General features: G+C 34.2%; 1 long non-coding RNA gene across 1 annotated transcript; it reads left to right on the forward strand.

The window, feature by feature from the left end:
- Positions 1-3,459: 3,459 nt before the first annotated feature.
- LOC127107817 (uncharacterized) lies at positions 3,460-4,248 on the forward strand. Its single transcript, XR_007795827.1, has 3 exons — positions 3,460-3,626; positions 4,036-4,107; positions 4,232-4,248. It is a non-coding gene; the product is annotated as an uncharacterized LOC127107817 (long non-coding RNA).
- The last annotated feature ends 2,955 nt before the right edge of the window (positions 4,249-7,203 follow it).

Consider the following 7,203-nt stretch of genomic DNA (forward strand, 5'->3'; position numbering starts at 1 on the left):
ATAACAACCATATAATTGTGTATTTATTTTTAAAAGAATTATTAATAATAATAATAGTAATATAATTACATATTTACTATATATATAAAAATTAAAATAATATTAACAATAGTATAATTATAATTTCGAAAATAAAATAAAATAATACTAACAATAGTATAATTATAATTTCGAAAATAAAATAAAATAATATCAACAACAGTATAATTATAATTTCGAAAATAAAATAAAATGATATTAACAATAGTATTTGTTCTATTCTAAATTGTGGGAGTGTGAACAATCAGGGAACATGGGCCTAAGAGCAAAGGAAAACCCATGAAGGGTCTGGTCAAACTTGTTGACCTAGGGGGCTTCATCTTCTAAACGGTGACAAGTGTCCAGGGTTGGTGACACTTGTCACCGCCACCTCACCAAACCAAACACGGTTTTAAAAAACAAAACTAGGAAAAATAAATTGTCATTCTTTAGTTTCCACTCCCTCTCTTCAAACCAACTCAAACGAAAGGCTCTGTACAGAGCGACTCCCTTTGCAAACCCTAAAGTTCTTCTCTCTTGGAGAAGACGACCGGAGGCGGCGGCTCACGGCGGAGCCTCCGCTCTTCTCTGTCGCTTCACTCTCTCTCTCTTCTAACTTTGTTTCATGAACCACTTCCCTCTTTCTCCTTCTCATAATTTCGAGACACACAACGTAAAATCATGCGAAAACAAACTCAACCAAAAAAACGATTCTCAAACACGCACACAGCAAAATCACATAAAATTTCAAAGGAAAACTAGCTATCAACTACCACGGATTTAGTTCAACACGGAAGGATGACGGTTGCAGTAAAGTGTGATGGAAAATATCTACAAAAAGGGAAACTCATGGAAGAAGACAGGTGTGAATCGTTTACCAAATTGGAAGTTCTGAAAATCTCCGGGTTCGGTGAGATCCTCCGGATGCCGGCAACGGTTCTCTTCGGCGAGCGATTCTTCAGTGAGGTAATTTACCTTCCCTTTGCTTTTCCGTAAGTTTTTAGGGTTTTTTGAGAAATTTCTTGCTGTTGTTGTTCTGATGTGTGAAAAAAATCGCTCTGTTCTTGTGTTCGTTTTTTAGGTTTTTTGAAAATGTTGTTGTGTTCTTACTGTTAACTTTTTAGGGCTTTTTGAAATGTTGCTCTGTGTTCTTGTTTAGGGTTTTGAGAAATAATATCTTGCTGTCTATCTTTGCTGTTAACTTCTCATGAATCTTTTATGGTGAATTTCTTGAGACTCAAAAAAAACTCTCTGCTGTTACACTTTTTCTCCAGATTATATGGGATTCTACTTTTGATAATTTGTTACTATTTTAAGCTATTGTTGCAATGCTTTTTCAGATGTTCAAATTAGTCCTCTGGATAAAGCTTTGAACTGAGTAATTTAATTAGTTATTTTTCAGTTCTTTAAGTGCTTTTTGAAAAGTGATTTTTATTTAAGCTATTTTTTCTCTTTGCTGGTTACAGGTGAATTGACTTTGATGGAATGGAAAAGTGGGCTGTAAGAAAGCAAGTTTGGAGGCGTGCCCCAAGTCCAAAGAGATTTGATCCTGATTACTTGCACTACGCCAAAAACTGGAATAGTCAGCGCACCTTAGAGGGCGCTTTATTACAAAAGCGCACTCTAAAGTGAAGCGAAAAAATAAGGAGCGAACAACTGGAATAGACAGCACACTTTAGAGGGCGCTTTTGTAATAAAGCGCCCTCTAAGGTGAAGCGAAAAAATAAGGAGGAGATAGAGGGACAACAATACAGGGCGCTTTTTAGAAAGCGCCCTCTAAGTTTACCCTTAGAGGGCGTTTTTAAAAAAGCGCTCTATAAGTCCATGTGCATTTCCAGTTTATAAAGCGCTTTTGGAAAGCCTTAGAGAGCGCTTTCATAAGCGCCCTCTTAGGCCCCCTTTAGAGGGCGCTTTTTTTTTCCACAAGTGCCCTCTAAGGTCCCCTTTAGTAAACATTAAAATTATAACATACTGCGCGTTTTGTTATTTCACTCTCTGTTATTTTCGTTCTTTTTCATGTTAGGGTTCTCACTGCTACGATTTTCGCTACTTCTAAGGCGTTCTCCTTCCACCTCTGTTAGATCTACAACGTTTCCTCCTTCTATTAATTCGTTGTTAGCTGTTCGATTTTGACACCATAGGTATTTTTCTAATCTTCATATTACTTGGGTTCTCTTCTGACGTTCGCTATTGTTCATTTTTGGTTTCTCTTCTGACTTCGAAGAACTTAATTGGAGTTCTAGATATATACGAATTCGAGAGTTTCAAGACAAACAGGTTCTTAATCTTAACCACCCTCTTGCCTAATTTTATATGAAGTTTATAGACGTATGCACATTTGGCCAATCTCTGTGATCGAATTTTTTGTGTTCTCTATTTACATTTTTCGTATCTATTTACTTTTGAACCACAGTTATTGTTCTAACAGTAACTAGGTTTGATTTTTCTACTATCTCCTGGTAAACAATTTCTATAGACTCAAATAACACTTCATTATTTCATTATGCAGCATGTCTTCAAAATGGAGCAAGAGGAATATACAAAGGAAGAAATTGATTGGAGTTATATAGAGTTCGTTGATAATCAAGATGTTCTCGATCTTATTGAGAAGGTGCAACTCACCCTTGCATTTTTGTCATTTTAGAAAAGTTCTATCAGTTTGTCATCTCATTCTTGTTTATAACTTCAGAAACCTGGCGGCGTTATTGCTCTTCTGGACGAGGCCTGGTATGTATTAAATGACAATAGTTCAAATATTTGTATTATAGTTAATGGTTTGTTTATGTCATTTTACATAATGTAAAGTGGCGTTAGCGCATGCAAATATATATACTTTGAGCAATAACTATGTTTTATAAAACTAGCACTTACCAGTTGAGCTACCCTACCCACTCACTGGCCTAACAGAGGGTTTAATTAAACTTCTTGAACATTGTCGTGGCCAGGATGGCGCATATATTGGATGCATGAAGTCAGGAGACGTGATAACAGAAGAGTACTTTCCTCTATCTGAATTAATTCTGATTATTTATTTATGATGATAGATCTGAGGAAATAGTTGCCAGTTTTTATGTGTAGATGGTCCCAGAAGATTTTGTTTTAAGATGTCTAAAATTGTTCATTTTTAAAAATTGAACATGTGTTGAATTTTATTCATTATTATCTGTTATCCATTTTTGTCGAGTTATTACTGTAGGTTTTTATTTTTCAGTAAATACTTTGAAGTTACCACATTTGTAGATGTAACTGATTATCTTAATTTTCATCCCTTTGCAAGTCTTTAGGCATGTCTCATTTTTGCCAATAAAATTTGCATTCCCTAGTGTTTAGATATTCCCAACCAGTATCTTAATTTCTAATGAGTAATGAAAGTTTCTATTTTGAATTGATATGTACTTAATCTTTTCTTAGTACAATTATATTACTTTATCGCATGTTATTTTCTCCTTCATAACTACAATATCATTTTGTTTCATAATTTTTTTACAAATTTGACCTTTTCAATTGTGATTTTGTATTCAACTTATATGCTCTGTATTTTATCCTTTTTTTTCCAGGGGAAAGCCTTGGTATGAACCTGATTGGTGGAAATTTGGGGATGAAAAATCGTAAGTAATAATACCATTTAGATGAGAAAATATTTGGTGATTATTATTTTTTTTGTTTATTCAGGAATGATCTTCAATGTGATTATGGCTTAATATATTATTTGTTGAAACCAAATCTTATTGAATGGGTAAATTAATGATCTTCAGTCTTCACAATATATCACATCAGTGCCAAGTACTAACATATATTAGAGGCAACAAATAATTTTTAACTTCAGCATACTCATCTCTATGATATTATAAGTTATAACTCCTGACGGAAAATGCATGTTGGATACTTTTGACTGAAGTCTCTTAATGTATAAATATTGCACATGATTTTTTTTTCTTTTTTAGTATGGATCTCCATATTGAACTTCTTTATTTTTACAATGTGTATCTCATCTCTATTGATTTATTTTGTTTTTAGGTATTTCCGACATGCATCTGGTTCACTTGTTATACTTTCAAAGAATTTGGCACAGTACATTAACATAAACAGGTTAGTCTTGATGGTATTAAATGTTGCTTTTTCTTTAACTCTGTTTCCTTTTGAAAGATACTTTCTCCTATTTTATCTTCCTATCTAGTAATATATCTTTGATTGATCCGAAAACAAAATGTAGTGTATCTTTGAAGACATGTGCTTATAAAACTACCTATTCCAAAGCTGTTTGTATTCAAACCGGCATGCGAGGAATGGCTGCTAGAAATGAACTTTGATTCAGGAAGCGGACCCTAAGAAGACTGCGGCTAGCAAAAAAAACATACATCTCAGAGATACTTTTGCTACTTAGTTTTATTTCTTTTTAAGTTAAGAATTGGTTGTATATTTAGAATCTTTAGAAGTTAAACGATTATATATCAGTGGATTGTTGTATATGTATGGATTGTTGTATATAAGGCTTGTTGAATGTAATGTGTGAAAAAGGGCTTCAAATTATACAGTTTTAGGTGTACTGCTTCAATATACAGGTTGTCTAAAATAAATAAATAAATATAGCGCTTTTTTTTTAAATAAAAAAGTTTAAATAACCACCCACTTTAGAGGACGCTTTCCAAAATAAGCGCCCTCTAAACCCTTTAAATTTCCACTTTAGAGGGCGCTTTCCAGTAAAAGCGCCCTCTAAACCCTTAAAAGTTTCCACTTTAGAGGGCATTTTCCAGTAAAAGCGCCCTCTAAACCCTTAAAAGTTTCCACTTTAGAGGGCGCTTTCTTTAAAAAGCGCCCTCTAAAGTGGCCCTTAAAGGGCTTAAAGAGCCACTTTAGAGAGCGCTTTCACCAGAAAAAAAAGCGTTGTCTTTACCTATGCCAGCGCCAGATTAGAGGGCGCTTTAAAGCGCTGTTATAGGCCAAAAAAAGCGCCCTCTTTTCCCTTATTTGGCGTAGTGTTGGTTTTGGTCTTTAGGATTTGTTTCCATCTGTAGCAATTTTTCACTGTAATTACTTAGGTTTTTTTTTAAGACAAATGTGTGCTTGGATTATTTGTAACTTATTGAATTAAATTTAACTATGTAATTACCCTTTAAGCTTTCAAAACTTAACTCAATATTTATTTATGCTAATCAATTAGAGTATTTTGAATTTTGTCATCTTATTTCAATTGGCAACCTACTTGGGCCACCATGAACATCCAACCAAAAATTATTTCTAGCATGTTATCATTTAATCAAAATCTAACTATGACCAGAAATTTAACATGAGGCATGCCAATGCAATTTCAAATTTTAAAAACAACACACTTTTAACTTAAGTACAGAGAAACCAAATATAGTGACTTAATCTAAAAAACAACATAACTCTAACCTAGGTACAAAGAAACTAAATATAGTGATTTAACTTAAAAAACAACACAATTCTAACTTAGGTACAATGAAACCAAATATAGTGATTTAATTTAAAAAACAACACAATTCTAACTTAAGTATAAAGAAACCAACTATAGTGATTTAATTTGAAAACAACACAATTCTAACTTAAACACAAAAATCTAAATATGGAACTTTTAATTTAAAAAAACAACACATATTCTAATTTCAACACATAAATCTAAATATGGTACTTTAATTTAAAAACAAACACATACATGCCTCAAAAAAATGCAAATTTAATTTGGGAACCTATGAAGAACTTAGAACTTGGCATAAATATTTGGGATGTGTAAATGGACTAGTAAATAGTGATCATAGAAATAATAACATGGCTCTTAATACTTACTAATAAAAAAATAGGTTTTGGATTAGTAATGTAAAAAGATTCAAACCACATTTTAGATTATGAACACACTCATGCAAATGGGCCTTTGAAACAAAGAGATCTCATAGGTAAACCACAAATGGCCGGACAAAATTGGGGTATGACAGCCAGCTCTTCCTGACCTCAATATATCAAGAATGAGTCTTTAGTCCTTCTCAAATTCTTAAGGATATTCTTGACAGCTACCCAATGAGCATCACCAAGATCAGATTGGTACCTACTCGTTGCACTTAAAGCATACGAGACATCTGGTCGAGTATATAACATGGCATACATGATAGATCCTATTGCAGATGCATATGGAATCTTATTCATGTGATCCCTTTCTTCCTTAGTTGAAGGGGATTGTATTTTTGATAGACACGGGCCATGTTGCATAGGTATGAATCCTTTCTTAGAATCATGCATATTAAAGCGTCTCAGCACTTTGTCTATGTACGTACTCCGACTTAGGCCAAACAGTTTTTGTGATCTATCTCTATAGATTCTGATTCCTAATATATAGGCTGCTTCACCTAGGTCCTTCATAGAAAAGCATTTCCCCAACCAAGACTTTACTTGGTGCAGGATAGGGACATCGTTTCCAATGAGTAATATGTCATCTACATATAGTACCAGGAAAACGATCATGCTCCCACTAACCTTCTTGTAGAGACAAGGCTCATCTTCGTTCTTGATGATTCCATATTGTTTTACCGTTTCATCAAAACGAAGATTCCAGCTTCTGGAAGCTTGCTTCAATCCATAGATTGATCTTTGTAACTTACATATCTTTTGGGCTTCTTCTGGTATGTCAAATCCATCAGGTTGTGTCATGTACACATCCTCGAGAAGATTCCCATTAAGGAAAGCAGTTTTGACATCCATCTGCCATATTTCATAATCATGATATGCAGAGATATCAAGTAAAATCCGAACAGATTTAAGCATTGTAACTGGTGAAAAGGTTTCATCATAGTCAATCCCATGAATTTGTTTATATCCTTTTGCAACCAGTCTTGCCTTATAGGTATGTACCTTACCATCCATGTCAGTCTTCTTTTTGAAGACCCACTTGCATCCTATAGGGTTAACTCCTACAGGAGGCTCTACTAAGGTCCAAACATGGTTTGTGTACATGGAATCCATTTCAAATTTCATGGCTTCTAGCCACTTCTCAGACTCGGGACCAGTTATGGCCTCTTGGTAGGTCACAGGCTCATCTTGATCAATGAGTAATACATCACCTTGATCAGTTATGAGATATCCATATCTCTCAGGTTGGTGACGTATCCTGCTTAACCTACGTTGGTCTTGTTCTACTTAAGCAGGTTGCTCTTCCACAACTACTTGTGTTTCCTG

The sequence above is a fragment of the Lathyrus oleraceus genome, chromosome 7 (genome assembly GCF_024323335.1).
Source record: "Lathyrus oleraceus cultivar Zhongwan6 chromosome 7, CAAS_Psat_ZW6_1.0, whole genome shotgun sequence".
NCBI lineage: Eukaryota > Viridiplantae > Streptophyta > Magnoliopsida > Fabales > Fabaceae > Lathyrus > Lathyrus oleraceus.